This window comes from Eptatretus burgeri, chromosome 6 (assembly GCF_056783735.1).
Source record: "Eptatretus burgeri isolate ZD-2024b chromosome 6, Ebu_testis_v1, whole genome shotgun sequence".
Lineage (NCBI taxonomy): Eukaryota > Metazoa > Chordata > Myxini > Myxiniformes > Myxinidae > Eptatretus > Eptatretus burgeri.
Genome location: NC_140966.1, coordinates 57,233,564 through 57,253,558, shown reverse-complemented (window position 1 = coordinate 57,253,558; position 19,995 = coordinate 57,233,564). Strand labels below are relative to the sequence as shown.

General features: G+C 41.3%; 1 protein-coding gene across 3 annotated transcripts in view; it reads right to left on the bottom strand.

Moving 5' to 3' along the window:
* LOC147024850 (phospholipid phosphatase 3-like) overlaps positions 1-19,995 on the bottom strand; it is a 62,185-nt gene that overhangs the window by 38,551 nt on the left and 3,639 nt on the right. The window lies entirely within an intron of this gene.

The window sequence follows — 19,995 nt, the reverse complement described above, 5'->3', positions numbered from 1 at the left end:
CGATATTTAACATTGTTGAGAAAAAAATCAACCACAGTACTAGAAAATTGAAAACAGCACAAAACTTAATTTAGGCTAGCAATGGTCTTGATACAGCAAGGAATCTTGATAATGAAATGAACACTTCAATGAACATGTGATCATTGACGAGGTAGAACTGAGGGTATATAACATGACTTTCCAGGTAAAACTAAAATACTGTACATCACTAAAAGGAGAATCGTGTGTGTGTGTGTGTGTGTGTGTGTGTGTGTGTGTGTGTGTGTGTGTGTGTGTGTGTGTGTGTGTGTGTGTGTGTGTGTGTGTGTGTGTGTGTGTGTGTCCGTGTTATATGCTTCATTCTAAGGGGTTTGTGCTGTCATCGAATACACAAAGCCCCTTCTAAGCACTCACTCACTGATACAATGTTTAATACTTTCTCGATGGGGTAGAAAGCTGAAATTATGCATATTGTTGCAACGCGAAGCCAATATTCCCAAGAAAAATCACAAAACAGTCGGAAAATTCCTGTAAACTAAAATATCCACAAATAAAAGTTGACCAGTGCAGACTTGCTCTGCTCACTGTGGGTCACGTGACCCAAGGCAATGGAGCTGACACTGGAACTGGTTGCTCGGTAACAGTATCAAGTAACTCTTCTGCTTCTACTTATCCCTACGCTTTTGGAAAAAATTAAAGGGAAGAATAATGAAATTGGTTCCGTCTGTCTCTCTGTCCATCTATCTGTCTGTCTATCTGTCTGTCCATCTGTCTGTCTGTCACACAATTTCCGAAACAGTTATGAATTTCACTAAACTTGGTAGTTATGATCACCACAAGACAAGAAGGAAGGTACAAGGGCAGTATAATTTTGGCCCCACCCCCTAGGGTGGGGTCAAAAGGTCGAATACCAGAAAATGCAATTATAGGCACATTTAAAAAAAAAATTCATGCAACGTTGTATATGCAATCAACATGAGGGTACACATGAAATATGTAAAAATAAAATTGAGGTTATTTATCTGAAATAAGCTCATTGAGTGGGTCCCGGTGTCCGGCCGTCCGTCCGTCCATATGTTAACATTTGACTAAAATATCTCACAAACTACCTGAACGATATGGACCAAATTTGTAACAACACATCAGGCCAGCAAGGTCTCATGGGGGTTGTGCCCCCGATTGGGACCATACTCTGTGCAGAGCATTGGTGCTGCTTAAGCAATCTCCTTGGCTATTGGGCACAATCCTAGATGGGTCACCACTTCGACACAGTATACCAGCAAGCTGGCACTCATTTTGCCGACCTCGGAAGGATGACAGGCCGAGTTAACCCCACCTGGTATTAATTCAACGGTTGAGCGGGATTTGAACTCAGGACCCAAGGATTCAAAGCCCACCACCCTAACCATTAAGCCAACACCAGGCATGTGCACCCTATAAAGGGGGTTAAAAGGGGGTTTTGCCACAAATATTGGAATTTCATTCAAAAATCTTCTTCACACAAACCAACAACTGGATCCAGACAAAACTGGTTATGTAGCATCATGACCATGCCCTAACCTTAAGTTGTGCTACCGATGGCCGTATCTCCCCTGGAAAGGCAGCCCCTACATCACCGCTAATCCCTCCCTCCTCCCTCATATTCACTAAAACATATTTTCCTCACAAACTACATCACCGACATGGATCAAATTTAGTACAATACATCAGAACAATGAGGTCTCATGGGGTTGTGCTCCCCATCCAGATCCACCCCCTATAAGATGCTGAAAAGGAGGTTTCACTCACCTCAAATTCAGGTAATTTATTTTAAAACATTTTCAGAAACCGATGGCTGGATGCAGTCCAAACTCTTCATGAAACATAAGGACCATGCCATTAACTTAAGTTGTGCTCCCCATGACCGTACCACTTCAGGAAGGGGGACATTGTCCCTTCCCCCGAATCCCTAATTTTCATCCCGCCTGGTGGGGAAATAACCATCAGTCCCCCACAAGGCTATGTTTTGGATTTATCCCCTGGTTCATGCCCCAGGGGGTGGAGACCAAGGGTTACAGGGGTAAAAATGGGGAAAAAAATATTTTAACTCAAAATTTGATATTGGATCATTCCTGGTGGAACTTTTTGCCATCTTTCAAATTTGTTTTAGGTGGGGAACTTGGGGATTTGCAATAGCATGCCATTGACTTCGCTCTTGTTTTATAACTTTTGTTGTATTTACATTAAAATTACGATAACTGTAAACTTTAAAATAAAGAGCTCATTGTAATCACTCATTGTTGATTTACTTGTTATTTAGCTGATTGCAGAATGCAAGCACAATGGGCTTTTAAAATAGTTGAAGTAGACTGGATTTTATACATTATAAAGGAAGCAATTACAAGAGATTCCATGGTCTATGTCTCTCATCTATGTGTGCTATGCCTATGTTGTGTTTAGGCCAAATTAAAAAAAAATAACAGTTGATCATCCCCACCTGCTTCCTTTTTGAACGTGCCTCCTTTTTAAAATTAATATTATTTGTTATTTTGTCATACATCCCGAGAAAATAAATAAATAAATAAATAAATAAATAAATAAATCGCACCCATGCCCCAAGGAAGCGGTATGGTGAAGCAGCTTCACCACTTAAAAAATATTCTCGTGGGGGACTGACGGTTACTTCCCCAACAGGCGGGGTGACATGACTGTCCTGATGCAAATTAAACAATAACACACACAAAAAAACTAAACAACACAACAACAAACTAGAAACGAACAAAACACAGTGGATTAAAAATGTTATTCTTCTTCATTTTTGACTGACGGATGGAAGGAAGGAGATACCAAATATTGTAGTGGTTTTCACCACTTAAAATCCATATCTTAATGTATGATGTTTGCACCATTCTTTGAATTGATAGTTTTCCCAATGTCGATACTGAGTTTTTATCGTTTCTACCGAGCTGCAACCCCGAGAGCTGTACTGCCACTTTCCGGACACTTCTGCGCTCCGTTTCCGTGTGCAATATGCGAGCAACACTGATCTGTGTACATGTCTGTGTTTGTAAAGTCAAACGCGGTCGCTGCAGTAAAATTCAGTGAACACTTCCTATTAAAATGAAGCAAAATACGACTGGTTTTAAAACTAGCAAATTGCGCGACGAATGTAGAATGTAGAATGTAGACAAATTGCATGAACTCACCGAATCATTTTCATGATTTAAGCTTCATTTTTTGAAGATGGTTTTCATCTGTTTGCAAATTCAGACAGGAACAGTTATTGATGAGTGAAGCTCGCTTTGTGATGTTTTCTCTGATTTCGCGAGTGGGGAGTTGGACCAGAGAGCACTCGTTGGTGAGTCCACATCCCACATATGTAAATCTGTGTATTAAATGTTTACTGAAGATCTGTATAGAAAGATGGCGTCACCAATCATTTAAATATGCACAAAGTGTGGAGTATTTTGTATTTCACCATACATTTATTATATATTTGTGTAGAACTGTGGATTGTATTTTTAATAGGCTCAGTATGTGTGTCATATACCTGATAAAGTGTCAGGTATATGATCCACGTCATATTTGTTTGGGGGTAGAAAACTGCCATGTCTGGTACATGACTCATGTAAAAAAAATTGGGGGGAGGGGGGGTGGGGAGGTTAAAAAAACTGGCATGTCAGGTTCGGGTACATTATTTGTCAGGTACAAAAAGCTGGCGTCCATTTTGAAGAAAAAAAATAATATAACGACAAATCACAAATAAAAAGGGCCTCCTCCTTCCTTAAAAAAATAAATCCAGATGATCAACTGGTACTTTTTTATATTTGGCCTTAACCATTGATGTTTTTAATTTTGCTAATTACTAAGTAGTCATAGTTATTAGAAATTTGTTAATTACTATGTAATTTTTGGAATGAGAGCACACTTTAAATATACCATATTTAATTATATTGCATTTTGGGTCACACGACTTACATTATTTTTTTTTTTTTTTGGTCATAGTTTGATTAAGTTCATTATGAATATGCAACATTTTTAGCTTGTTTTTTGGCTTACATGTCATTGTAACCTAGTGCCCTTGAATACAAATCTCTCCCATGATAAACATGTTTCACAGACCTGGTGGAACTTTTTTGCTATCTGACAATAGGTCATAATCCATAATGCACATTGGAGGCACTCAAGTCGTTGCTTGCAGTGTGCAAGCATGCCCCACGAATAGAATAATAAAAAATGGTGTGTTGGAAAGCTCATAATAAGTTTACCTGAAACAAAAATTTTGTCCGTTTTAACTATAAAGACACCTGCTATAAAAGCTCGTGTTTCTGGGATTTAAGAAGAAGGTGTGGGAATGGAAGCTTCATACAGTGGTTTCAATGGTAACATTTATTATTCAACGACAGCAGAAACTCTTTTGAAGAACATGGGAGGAGAACACAAATGATACATAATAATAGTTCTTAATATATGTGGAAAATTACAGGCCCAGACCAGGAATCAAACCCAGGTTCACAAACAAACCATACCAGTGCTCTGCCATCTGAGCTATCTGTGTGACCCACTGGCTGAGCAATGCAATTCTTCCACATATATAAGTGCCACTCTCTGACCCCCACTGCTTCCGGGGCACTCACTGCCAAACATAGGAGCAGCTTGGACCTGCTCTCGAGAAGGTCTTTTTGGTTCACGAGAAAATATTTTCACGAAAAATATAAGTGACTACTATATTCGTTATTGTTGTGTGTCTGTCTGTATGTCTGTCTGTCCCGAGCATAGCTCCATGAGTTTTGATCCGATCCTGATGAAATTTTGGTGGGAGGTTTATATCATGATCTAGTTGTGTTTTCCTGAAAATGTACGGAGCCACGCCCAAAAAACACGTGTTTTTAGGGGGTAGCTGATTTCAATTTGCATCTTCTTCTTGGGATTTTGTCGAATCTGACAGGGGTTTAGGTATTTGGTTAGCCCAATGGCACCTGCATAGACCCACGGAGCTCGATTTTTCATTTTCATCCCAAGGTCAAGGTCACAAGGTCACGAACTTAGAAAATTGCGATTTTGACATGAAAAAATTTCTTCTCCGAGGGGATGGTCGAACCTGGCAGGGGTTTCGGTATTTGGTTAGCCCAATGGCACCTGCATAGCCCCTCAGAGCTCGATTTTTCATTTTCGTCCCAAGGTCAAGGCCACAAGATCACAAACTTAGAAAATTGCAAATTGTGTTTTAAGGGGGTAGCCAATTTCAATTTGCATCTTCTCCTCGGGGGTTTGTCAAATCTGGCAGGGGGTTCGGTATTTCGTTAGCCCAATGGCACCTGCATAGCCCCACGGAGCTCGATTTTTCATTTTCGTCCCAAGGTCAAGGTCACAAGGTCACGAACTTAGAAAATTGCGATTTTGACATAAAATCCATCTTCTCCGCGGGGTTTGTCGAATCTGGCAGGGGTTTCAGTATTTTGTTAGCCCAATGGCACCTGCATAGCCCCACGGAGCTTGATTTTTCATTTTCGTCCCAAGGTCAAGGTCACAAGGTCATGAACTTAGAAAATTTCGAATTTTGACATAAAAATCAGACGACCACCCAAACTTTGAGAGCTAGGATGACAATATTTTTTATGCATAATCTTGAGGTCATTCCCCACCTAAAGTTTTGAAACCATTTTTCTCCATCTCGAACACCTTGCCCGTGGCACCCCCTTCAAGTTTGTTTTTACGCTGATTTCATCAAAGTATGGATAATCTGAGGATTGTGAAATGCCATGTAGCCTATATGACGTTATATTGTTGCTGGAATGTTCCAGAGGAAGTTTTGCACCAAAGGTCATAATCCTTGACCTTTGACCTTTAAAGTTCACAAAGGTCAAATTTTCAAAGTTGTGGGAATAGAACCGGGTTTTCGACCTACTTTGACGAACTAACTCCATTAAGCTATAGCACGTATCCTGTTTCCTTATTTTAATATCCACAACAATGTTTTGTGACCTTTAAAGGTTATGCAAAGGTCAAATTTTTAAAGTTGTTGAACGAAACCGGGTTTTCGACTTTTTGCAGCTAATAACCTGTCACTCGTACCACATCATGTTGATCATTTTTATAACTTGCTTAAACATTATCACATTGTCTTATCCTTGACTTCTGAAACAATCTACATCGTCAAATACCGCTCGTGAACCATCGTCGTCTTCAGACTTGTTTCCACATACATTTATGATGGTTCTATCCTGTTCATAACTCATAATAATACTTCTCAAATGAATAGAAAAATTTCTAAAAGTACACAGGAGCACAAAAACAACAACACCAATAATTATGTGTTGTCGAAGATCCCTTTTCGCGTATTTTATTTCATTTTTACCTGCTCATTGACACCAACATACAGATAGACATGCAATGTTTGTGAAGTACAACCTGCTGTCTTTTGATTAAACCAATCAGCAAAGTGACAAGTAGACCACTCCTATAGTAGCTTACTTACAAAAGCTCCACTCAACAATTGAAAGTACCCTTTGATTATGACCTGAAAATCTGGGACAGTTGTACTCATAACTGTAGTCACCCACGGTTCACTTACAAGCAATATATTTGGATAAGAATGAATGAACCATGCAATCTCTCACTGTACAATGATACCAAAATCAAAAGTAGTGAATTGAACCTGACTCACGTAACATAGCAGAACAGGCCAACAGTATGGTACAGAGGTAGTAAATTTGCATTGAGCTCGATCTTGAGTGGGTTCTATTCTCAACACAATTAGAAACTGTTTGACAGGTGCTCCATAGGCAGAGTGGTGCATCAATGAGTGTGCTATCCTTTGAATGGACATTAAGCTGGGGGCCCACGTGCTAGCTCTGATTGCTGCTGGATGCTAAAGCTGGATGTTGAGGTGTTTTTCAACAAAGAGTAGGCGAGTTATTGCCAAGACTATGGCCAACTTGAATATTTCTGCACTGACGAGCTCCACAAAATCCAACCCCCTGAGTCACGGCTATGTTACCCACCTCAAACATGCTGGAACGATAGTCAATGGCAGACAATGAAATATAGCCAGTATAAGTAACAACAACAGAACAATGCAGTGTCCTTACTTATGGGCAGTTGCAGTTCTGCAATGAAGCACTTGAATCCAATCTGAGAGGTCTGGTGTTCTTACCACATAGCCAGAGTTTCAGCCGTTCCATTTTCCTAATCGGGTACACAGTGCCACTTTGCAACTTCACGTCAAGCAATCAACCAAATGATTGCAACTCATTTGACTTGTAAAATGCTTTGATTCTTTCCATATGAGGGTCCAATTCTGGTTGGCAGATATATGCAGGGGTCATTGACAATGACTTTGTTGATCGTTTTCTTTGGACGTTCAATTCAACTTTTCAAAGTTAACTTCATTAAAATGCTGGAATGTGTTCATTAAGCTTGGTGTTAACTTAATGGTTAGGGTGGTGGGCTTAGGATCCTCGGATCCTGAGTTCAAATCTCACTTGGCTGTTGAATTAATACCAGGGGGGGGTGACTGTCTGTCATCCTTCCGCAGTTGGAAAAATAAGTGCCAGGTTGCTGGTATCGTGTGTTGGAGTGGTGACCAGTCCAGGATTGTACCCATTAGCCATGGAGACTGCTTAGGCAGCACCAATGCTCTGCACAGAGTATGGTCCCAATGGATGGATGGAATAGATTCATTATCCCTGCCAGTGGTGTTTCATTTTTACACAGAGTTGGATAATTATCCAGGTGGAGATTGTCTTGAGGAATACCAGCTGAGCTGTTTCCTTGAGTGATGGACGAGGCTATACAGGCTCCTCCATCATGCGTTTTGAGAAGTGGCTTGTTTTACGTTATTTAAATTACAGCTTTATCAGGGCACAGGTGAGAAATCACAATGAGACAGTCTAAGTGAATCAATTTTAAGAAATGCTTAAATTATACAAAGTTACATTTTTTGTTTGCTGCAAATGACATCAAAAACCAATAAACGTCCATTAAGATAATTTCACCTTCCAGCCAATGTTATTAATATTGCACAAATTAAAACCTCATCCGCATTAATTTTAAAATCACTTGCTTCCCGTAAGCTGACTTTTCTTTCGGTCTGAGGGTTATTTCTCAGCACTCACCAAGGGCAATGAACGTCTCATTATTGTCCTTAATTTTCAAATGTAAACCATTTTCAGTTGTAATCCTTCAATTTCATAATGTTACATTATTCTTGAACTTTTTCTGACTGCTCTGAAGTCTAAAGCTTATATAATGCTTTGATGATACAATCCCAAAATCCTGCCTCCCTTTCTCACCACGAGTCTGTTCGCCCATCCCCTTTCAAAGAACATCTGATATACAATAGCCCACTCTATGTCTGATGGGTCTTGTCAGTTATAAAATGTAAGCAGATCGTTGGAGTCCATGAGCACTTTCCTCAGCCCAAATGGTCTTCCACTTAAACGTGTTAGGAAGTGCAAGAATAGTGTTTTTCACTGCATTTCTTACATATGTTGCGGTTTGCAATAATATTACAGATGACTCATTACAAGTCAACACTCATAAGAGTAAGTTATGTAAATTGTAGCAACCTGCAAGTAATATAATTTCGCAAACTTTATGAAAGGAATGAAAAAAGGAACACTGGCTTTAAAAATAGAAAAATATAGAGCAACTGACTGCATTAACTTTGGGAATATCAGGAAGTATTATGACAGAAAAAAATTATATAACCAAGAAATACATGAACATTGTACGTGTGATGCTGATAAATTACATTTCAAAATCTGTAACTCAGTGAATAAATTGATAAATCTATAAATATTTTCTACCAATAAATGTCAATGTGTGCCAGGGTGTCTCCTCCATAACCATAAAACTTAGCAGCCTGAAACTTTGCACGCAAACAAAGAAAACTCCAAGGAAGTGAAAGAGTGAAAATTTGGTGTTTGGGTTAATTAAAACACCCCTTTTGAAGGTAATTAACAGCATTATTTAATTGTAGCCTTCATCAAGTAATCCTCGGCTGCCTCGCTCTCTGGGGTTCTTAAGGCGTATCCTGCGTAACCTCTTGGGGTCTGAAACCGCCATGTTTTTTGGCCTGCTTAATCTTGCTTTGATTTGGAACAGGCCGCAATGATCTCTTCATGATAAAGTTTTTTTTCCACTTTCCTCATTCGTATTATCAAATGCATGTTCATCATAGCTACGAATCGCTTTTATAAGTGCAATAGTTTTCAAATTAGGAGCTTGGAGCAATTTCATGCATTATATGAGACAATTTTCCACAATCTACTCTCACGGACTAATTTAAGTATATAATCAAATATTATTTCGGTTTTGAGGATCAGATATCATCTGGACTACATAAGTGTCGAAATCTGTTGTGAAATGTGATAATTTAAAGAAATAACGAGTCTTACAACTAAGCCGATATACATATTTACTTTAAGCAAGCAACGCTCTGGTATCTCCTTCTCCATACATCCATCATAAAATGTTAAATTTCCAAAGCATTAAACTTATGTTTTTCTACTGTTTGGAGAATTATATTGAGTGAACAAAAAATTTAGGAACATGCAAAATTAACTAGCTTCATTGAGCTATATGAATTAATGTATTCACTGCAAGACCTCATGCCATGCCCCCCAAAGGACTGCCTATCCATCGTGTCTGCCAGATCTGTTTATATTTTCAGAGGTTGCACGAGGTGCTCTGCAGGGAATCAAAGCAAATCTGTTGAAAAACAGACGTTTAAAAAAAAAAGCTATAACGTTTGCACGGAATCAGAACCGATGTACCACGTGACATGTGCACAGATCAGCAGACAAGATGGCTGATTATCTGCAATATTTATTTCACAGGCGATTGAACATTGCAATAGCTCCAGGGTTGTTTTGCATTAAGCTGCAGCTCTTTTGTGGATAAAGTCATTATTTGAATTTTTTTATTTTATTTCATTAACTGATGCATGCTTGGTGAAAACTGGCTTTAAAGTGAAAGGGATCCAATTTGATATGTCACCACAGCCTGGCCATCCGTTCCTTATCAACCATTTAATTGGAGTGCATGCATGAGTGCTTAAGCCACTTGCCGAATGCCTTCAGTCTATAGAGGTACCGCACTACTTCCTTTTGAGCGAATCATTCACTCACAGCAGACGCTTTTGCCCACCACATCATTCTGAGCAAGTGGGTCATTCTCCGTCACCCTGAGCGAGTGGTTCGTGCTCCATCACCCTGAGCGAGTGGTCCGTGCTCCATCACCCTGAGCGAGTGGTTCGTGCTCTGTCACCCTGAGCGAGTGGTTCGTGCTCTGTCACCCTGAGCGAGTGGTCCGTGCTCCGTCACCCTGAGCAAGTGGTTCGTGCTGAGTCTCCTCAAAGGTCAACATCGGCCAAGTTTCTAAAATCCTCATTTTTAATTTAATTAACTTGAAATTTGAAGAGCATTTGCAAATCCAGTCAATGAATTCAACCACATATTATTTTTAAAGTCAATATCGGCCAGTAGGTCAACATAGGCCAAAACGTCAACATGGGCCACATTTCTAAAATTACAAGGGATTTTTATGTGCAGAGGAGGCCATTTGGCCCATCATGTCTGCACCACACCAATACTAGATTTAATAAATCCATCAATACACCATCCCTTCGTGTGCAGCCTTTTGGCTGCTACACTGGTACTCATTTCACCGACCTCAGAAGGATGACAGGCTAAGTCAACCCCATGGAGTTAATTCAGTGGCCAACGGGGCTTGAACTCAGGATATTGAATCCCAAGCCACTACCCGAACCGCTACGCCAACACCAGGTTAATGTTTCTAATCGCAAAATTGTTTCTGAAATTGTCAATTTTCATCCGATTGACTTGAAATTTGAAGACCATTTGCACATCAGCTTACTGAATTCAAGCACCAATTCTTTTGAGGACAGCATCGGTCAAAAGGTCAACAAAGGCCAAATTTCTAAAATTGTCCATTTTCATCTGAATGACTTGAAATTTGAAAAGGATTTTCATATCAGCTCACTGAATACAACCACCAATTATTATTGAGCGAGTTGCCGAATGCCTTACAGTCGATAGCGGTACCGCGCTACGTCTTTCTGAGCGAATCGTTCACTCACAGCAGACGCTTTTGCCCACCACATCATTCTGAGTGAATGGGGGAGGACCCCAAATTCTCTCTATGTAAATATATATGGCTGAGCACCACTCCCGGTGGAGGAGGTATTACAAGTCATACTACTATACTTCAATTTTGGGGGAATTATCACACCTATAGTCATGGGGGAACAAACCATTCCCATAAGGATGAGTTCTTCACGAGCAGAGACAATTGCCATCTTACACCGCCTCCCCCAAACCTCATCCTGAACTCCCCAGCACTATAATATTATGACTATAAATTGCCTTTTTTTTAGTATATGTATATATAGAAATATATCTACATACATACATACATACATACATACATATATATATATATATATATATATATATATATATATATATATATATATATATATATATATATATATATATACACACACACATATACACACACACACATATACACACACACACATATACACACACACACATATATACACACACACACACACACACACACACACACACACACACACACACACACACACACACACACACACACACACACACACACACACTTCCCACTCAAATTATAGTACGATTATTATCATTATCATCAACATTATCATGGAGTGCACTTACCTTTAAGTTGTATTGACTGGGTTTGATTCCTAACCTGATTATTGAACAGTTGGATTGGTGCTTGGCAGACAGCATGCTGCATCAAAGTATTCCATCCTTCAAGTGGATCTTAAGCCGGATGTCCCATCTGCTAACATTATTTGGTGGGTGTTGAAGATCTCACTGTGTTGTTCGTAAAAAGGAGGTGAGTTATCGCCGACACTCTGAATAAATTCCGAATTACTGGCACTTATATAGTCAAGTGTCACACTTTCCCAGGTGGTTCATGAATTATTTTCACCACAAACCATTCCTGACCAACCCCACAATGAGGTGGAAATAATGGCAGCCCTTGAAGAAGTAGGAGTAATAATAGAGATTCTTATTCTTATTAACATTGGAGGAAACTATTTCAATCATCATGTCAGTGCCATATCCACATTTTAAAGGTACTGGTACACCCACTCCATATGGGACTGACAGGAAGGGTCATGTTATTATTCTCTCTGGGGTATATAGATTGCAGTAGATCGAGGCTCTGGTCCATTAGTCTGTGGGGGTCACAAATAAGCATGTAATTCCCAAAGAGCATCGGGTTTCCTTCCTTTCAGTTTCGTGTTAAAGAGCAAGAGCGAATGTTTAAAAAGGTCATCATACATTTTGGTGGTATATAATTTTTTTTTACTTCCGGCAAGGATACCCAACAAAATGCCACAATAAGCTACATATATATATATATATATATATATATATATATATATATATATATATATATATATATATATATATATATATATATATATATATACATATATATACACATACAAATATATATACATATATATATATATATATATATACATATATATATATATATATATATATATATATATATATATATATATATATATATATATATATATATATATATATACATTAACATGGCTGCTGTTTGTCCAAGTAGGAAATACCCCTTGGAGAGAAGAGATATGCTTGGTGTTGGCTTAATTGTTAGGGTGGTGTGCTTGTGATTCTAGGGTCCTGAGTTCAAATCCTGCTTGGCTGTTAAATTAATACCAGGTGGGGTTGACTCAGCATGTCATTCTTCTAAGGTCAGCAAAATGAGTACCAGGTTGCTGGGATGATTGAGCCATTTGAGTATCCTGTGTTGGAGTGGTGACCCATCCAGGATTGTGCCCACTAGCCCAGGAGACTGCTTTGACAGCACCGATGCTCTGTACAGAGTACGGTCCCAATGAAATGAATGAAGAGGGGATATTATTTGTGAAGTCTTAATATTGTTTTGTAATAACATTAATACAATGCCTTTGTCATTCATGTTGTTCTTACTTTTGTTATTGCAAGCAGCCTTGGAATAATGCCACAATTAGGTATCTTAACACAGACATACACATTTCCCCTTGGGGAGGGTGGCAAATTAAGTCGCTCTAACTTCAGCATCCATCGTGTGACCCTTAGTCTTCCTGTCAGGATGGTTGAGATTGCATCAGTACTGAACAAATTGTGGTGAAAAATACACACAGCCAGACAGACAGACAAGAAATTGCTAATTTTAGCATGATTGCTAATTATACAGCTAGTAAATCATTTGTCCAAGCAATACTACCAACACACAACTGCCTCTGTGTTTTCATGCTTGGTTATATTTAACACTCAAAACCTGATTGTAGATGTTAGAGTGTGAATACATCTCCATAACTCGAGGGGGAGCACTCGGTAGAGTGCAAAACCTCCGCCGTCAATACTGCTGGGTCACTTAAGTGAACCGGATGTCCTATTCATTGTAGGTCAAAACGGATCAGACTCTACTGAACCACGATTGAATAAACTAAACTAGATCGACGCGCATGTAGAAATGGCAAAAAAAAAAAAAAATCAAAATTTTTTTGAAAAAAAAGTTGCAAAATTTCTAAAAAAAATTTTCTCTAACAAATTTTTTTTTTGGGGGGGGGGGTTGGAAATCACTTAAAACATGTAGAAATGCAAAAACAAAATCAAATATTTCTCAAATAAAATCGAAATTATTTTGAAAAAAATTGCAATTTTTTTTTTTCTCAAACAAATTTTTTTTTGGTTGGAAATCACTTAAAACATGTAGAAATGCAAAAACAAAAATTCTAATATTTTTTCAAAATGGCCGCCATAGCGGCCATATTGGACTTTGGACCAAGTCCAAAATCTAATTGGCATGATCCTTGGACCATACCTAATCCCCCCACCAAGTTTCGTCGAAATCCGTCCAGGAGTTTTTTCGTAATACTGTTCACAAACAAACAAACAAACAGACAGGGGTGAAAACAGTAACCACCGTCCATCTTCGATGGCGGAGGTTAAAAAGAACAGCAATCTCAAGATGCCATGCCAGCACATTCCCACATAGCAGTTGTAAGTTTAATCTGACCCACTCAGACATAGACAAAAACAAGGTAGCTTAATTTTCGAGTAAACTACCAAAAGAGTCATCTTTGTGCCCTCATCTTCCCCAGTCAGTACGGCTGAATATATATATATATATATATATATATATATATATATATATATATATATATATATATATATATATATATATATTTTTTTTTTTTCTTGCGTGGTTACAGCAGTAAAATGGTTATTCTTTTCTCGGAATTGTCTGCAGGAAATAAAAAGAAATTCCGCAATACTCATGGAAACCAGACTCAGTGGTGTGTGTAATGGTTAGAACGTTCGCTCTGGGAGGTCAGCGCTTTGAACACAGTCAGAGTCATGGCAAAGACTTTCAGAATGGTACGTGCTGCTTCCTTGGTTGACGTTCAGTATTTAAGAGGACAGAGCACGGACAAACAATGCTGGGAAGGTAATGGCAAACCATCCAGCATAGCCTTTGCCAAGAAACTGCTTCGGCAGCACCAACGCTCTGGAAAGAGTAAGGAACATCAAAATCAATAAGATATTTGTGAAGGTGAATCTCACAACAGAAGGTATTACCTGTGTATCGGTGTGTTTACAAGCCAATAAAGGTGGGCGTTAGTTTGTTATTGAAACTACCAATCTCGTGATGGAATGCATAACACGAACACCAACAGCCTTGTTAGGATGCACTGAAGACCCATCATTCAAAACACCATGAACCATTATGATGTACAGAGAGTGAAGATTGAAAGAGAAGGAATTAAATTGGTTCATGAGTGGCAGGCAGAGTGACCACTATATTCGTTATGTCTGTCTGTCCAGAGCATAACTCCGTGGACTTTGATCCGATCTTGATGAAACTTGGTTATGTGTTCGATATCAATGTCTTGTTGTGTTTTCCTGGATGAGGACGTGCTACGCCCATTCTGGGCGGAGCCACGCAACAAAAATAGCCATTTTTAGGGGGTGAATGGAATGAGTTCTTCGGTATTTGAATAGAAAAATGAATTATCTAAAACTTGTCGTTGTCCGATTTTTCATTTTCATCAGGTCAAGTCAGGTATGGGAGCATGTGCCAGAACAGCACGTCGCTGCGTCCACTTTCCGCCGGTACTCCAGGGGCCTCCGTCTGACCATCCCCCAGGCAGATGCCAGGCCCATCCCCATCTCCTTGAGATGATGGTCAACCTGTTGCAACCATGAGGCACGTGGTCGACCCACTGGCCTCCTCCACTCATGAGACTCCCCCGCTGAGAGAATCTGGTGAGCAGGATCAGAGTCAGGAAAACGAGCCACATGTCCATACAGCCGCAACTGACGCTCACGGACTATGCAGGTAACAAATCTCATCCGAGTCTCTCTCAGCAACCGCTCGTTGGACACAAAATCCGACCAGCGATAGCCAATGATTCTCCGAAGAGACCTGGTACCAAAGGAATTAAGTCTCCGTCTCAGATCCTTGGTCAGAGTCCAAGTCTCGCACCCATAGAGCAAGACTGGAAGTACCAAGGACCTGAAGACTCGGACTTTCGTCCTCCCGCACAGGTACCGGCAGCGCCACACCCCATGATCCAGTGAATCCATGACTCCCCAGGCCCGACCCAGACGTCTATTGACCTCTGACTCGCAGCCAGCAGAGACATGAATATCACTGCCAAGGTAAGTGAATCTCTCCACGACCTCAACATCCTCACCACAAACAGACACAGACAGGACAGCAGCATCCAAGATGTCACCGAAAGCCTGGATCTTAGTTTTGACCCAAGAAACCCGTAATCCCAACGGCTCCGACTCCTCATTCAGCACCTCGAGGGCCCCCAAGAGGATGTCTAAAGTCTCCGCAAAGATGACTGCATCATCTGCAAAGTCAAGGTCCGAGATCTTGACATTCCCAAATGACGCACCGCAACTTGATCTCTCCGACATCCTCCCTAGAATCCAGTCCATACAAGTGCTGAAAAGTGTGGGGGCAAGTACACATCCCTGACGAACTCCAGTAACAACTGGAAATAAGTCAGAGATGGTACCACCACACTTCACAGCACTCTCAGTACCAGAGTAGAGTTCAGACATCAGATCGATCAGTTTTGGTGGCACCCCACGAAGACCAAGAATCCTCCAGAGGACATCCCGATTCACTGAATCGAACGCTTTACAGAGATCAACATAGGCTGCAAGCAGCCCCTGCCGAAACTCTCGTCTGCGTTCGGTGAGGACACGAAGTGCAAGGATACGGTCAATCGTTGACCTCTTTGGTGTAAAGCCTGACTGCTCTGGACGCTGGTGCTCAAGCAGATGGTGGCGAACCCTATCGAGAATTATCCGAGCAAAGACCTTGCCCGGCACTGAGAGCAGCGTCACCCCTCGGTAGTTGTTGCAGTCTTGGCGATCACCCTTCCCTTTCCAGAGAGGGACAACAAGGACCCTCTTCCAGTCAGTTGGGATGATGCCTGTGTTCCAGGCAGAGCACAAAACTGCATGCAACGACACGAGTGCAGCATTTCCACCAGTCTTGAGAAGTTCGGCATGGATGCCACAGATCCCTGGAGCTTTGCCCCGTTTCAACCAGTTCACTGCAGCCCGTGTTTCCACAAGCGTAGGTGGACCACAGTTGATTCGAGGGTCAGCAACAGGGATTGTAACACCCTTGACGTCCAACTCGACAGTTGGGGGATCAGCCTGGTACAACCGCTCAAAGTAACCGGCCCAGCGGGCCTTCACTTCAGACTCCTCTGTCAAGAGCCTACCACTCTCTGCTCGAACTGTAGTGCTCCGAGGGATGGGCTTGGATGAACGTAATGCGCGAATTCCCCTGTAAGCGGGACGAGAATCACCTGTCCACAGGTGATGCTCTACCCCCTCACAGATTCCTCGCACATAGGCCTCCTTGTCCACCCTCAGTGCACGTACAGTTTTACGCCTCAGCTCCCTGAACAGCTCAGCTCTGCCATTCAGCCTGGCCCTGCGACTCTGGTCAATGGTATCCAGTGTCCCTTGAGAGACAAAATTCTTCTTTGCCCTGCGGTGAGCTACAAGGCATCCACCGGCAACATCAAGGACGGTGGTCTTGAAGGCACTCCACAACTCTTCAGGACCCCCCAAAGCACCCAGACCCCCCAAGTGTCCACTCAGCCTGTTCAGAAACTCCTCAGCTACTCTCTCATCCCTGAGCTTGGCAACATCCAGCCTCGGCTGGGATGGTACCATTCTCCAGGATTTAAGGTGCAGCTTTGGAGTTGCTACAACAAGCCTGTGGTCAGTATTGAGGAACTGAGCACTCCGGTAGACCCTGCAGTTCTGGATCATCCTCCAACGACCGTCAATGAGGACATGGTCAATCTCCTTTGCCACACCGCCAGCGTTGGAATACCAAGTCCAGCGATGAGCTTGTGGGTGCTGAAACCATGAACCAGCCACCCTAAGTCCATGACTTCTTGCAAAGTCAAGGAACTTAGTGCTATTCTGGTTCACAGTTCCTGACCCATGGGAACCAACACACACCTCATAACCGTCCCTATCAGTTCCAGTCGATGCATTGAAATCCCCCAAGACTAGAAGTGTATCTCGTCTGGGGCACTGATCAACCACAGACTCGAGTGTGGCGTAGAATGCATCCTTCATGGTGAGATCACTCGCCTCAGTCGGAGCATAAACAGAGACCAGGGAAATGACACCTAAGGAGTGACGAATCCTTAATCTCATAATACGCTCGTTGACCGGTGTTACCTCAATTATCATTGGGGTCAGCTTATTGGACACAGCTACAGCAACTCCTTGGGTATGGTAACCATCAGAGCGACCAGACCAATAGTAGGTGTAACCACCCACCATTATCTCGCCGCAATCCGGTCTCCGAACCTCAGAGAGAGAGCTGCAATCCCGATGTCCAAATGCTTGAGCTCAGATGATAACAGACAGGTGATCATCCTCTCTTAGGGATAGGACATTCCAGGCACCCACCCGAAGGGACCGCCTCAGGTTAACCCAAGGAGACCGCCGTCTGGTGGACGACACCTCAGCACCACTCCGACACACTCTCCCGCAATCTGACCCAGGGATGTTACCCCGTGGTTTCCCTCCTATCAAAGATTGGGGGTCCCGAAGGCTTTGCCCCAATCCCGTCATCCGGTGAGCTGCCCTGCGAAGGGAAGCTGCACAGGAGGTACTCCCACGGAGTGGGTTTTCAGATTTTTTTGCGTTTTTGCGTTTTGCGGAATGAAGGGTTTTACGGTGGCCGGAGTGCAAATCCTGATAACCTCCTAATAAGAAGTAGCGCAACTGCAGGAGGACGTCCGCAGACACAGTTGGGCACTAGATATGGATGGCCGTTGGCTCACAAGGAGCTCCTCCGCCCTTTGACAGGTTTTGTTTTTAATCCTGCTGGGTGTCCATATCCAAACACCCTCCTCACCAGAAAACCTGGTGGGGGAGATGGTTTAGTCGCCGACAACCCGACCATGGAACAGGTTAGTACAGGTTTACATGGTACCTGTAGCAGGTCACAGATCGAACCTGACCTGACAAAGAGGTCAAAGTTCAAATTTTCATCCCAAGGTCAAAAACTTAGAAAATTGCGAATTTTGACATGAAAATCATACGACTGGGAAACTTTGAGAGCTGGGATGACAATATTTTTATGCATAATCTTGAGGTCATTCCCCACCTCAAGTCTTGAAACCATTTTGCTCTATCTCAAACACCTTGACCATGGCGCCCCGTTTAAGTTTGTTTTTACGCTGATTTCATCAAAGTATGGATAATCCGAGGAGTGCAAAATGCCATATAGCCTATATGATGTTATATTGTTCCTGGAATGTTCCAGAGGAAGTTTTGCACCAAAGGTCATAATCCTTGACCTTTGACCTTTAAAAGCCACAAAGGTCAAATTTTCAAAGTTGTGGAAATCGAACCGGGTTTTCGACCTTCGACGAACTAACTCCATTAAGCTATAGCACGTATCCTGTTTCCTTATTTTAATGTCCACAACATTGTTTTGTGACCTTTTAAGGTTATGCAAAGGTCAAATTTTGAAAGTTGTTGAACGAAACCGGATTTTCGACATTTTGCAGCGAATAGCCTGTCACTCGTACCACATCATGTTGATCATTTTTATAACTTGGCAAACATTATCACATTGTCTCATCCTTGACTCCTGAAACAATCTACATCGTCAAATACCGCTCGTGAACCATCGTCGTCTTCAGACTTGTCTTCAATTGCATTACAAAGGTTATATCTACCCACACCGTTCCATGAGCCTAGATTATGTATACTATATTTATGTATGTATGTATGTATGATTTAATAGCCTCAATGAATCCCACCTTCTTGTGGGATTGGCTGTACAGGTTTTCCCTCTCCACACCTCCATGTGGAATATCCACTCTGCAGCCCGATCTCTCTCATGTCTCTCTGGAAAACTTCCTTCCACCTCGATTTTAGTCTGCTCCTCCTCCTCCTCCTCCTCCTGCTGACTGCATCAGTATTTAAAACCTGCCTGACCACATGACCTTCCTCCCTACTGAGTGTGTGTGTTTTTTTTAACACTATCAACTTATGTGAGGAGCTTTGGGATAATTGATAAGGTGAGCAGTCCATATACAATGTATATATCAGAAAGGAGATACCTAACCAGATTCCATCTCTCACTCTCTCGTTTCTCTACCAACACACAACTGCCTCTTGGTTTTTGTTACCAATATATTTTGAACACATGATCTGTTCCCTCTCTTCCCTCTTCCCAGCAGAACTAAACCACCAATTTTTAAAAAAAATTTTTACTACCAAACGTATATATATATATATATATATATATATATATATATATATATATATATATATATATATATATATATATATATATATATATATATATATATATATATATATATGAAATTTGTCCCACAGTGACAAACCA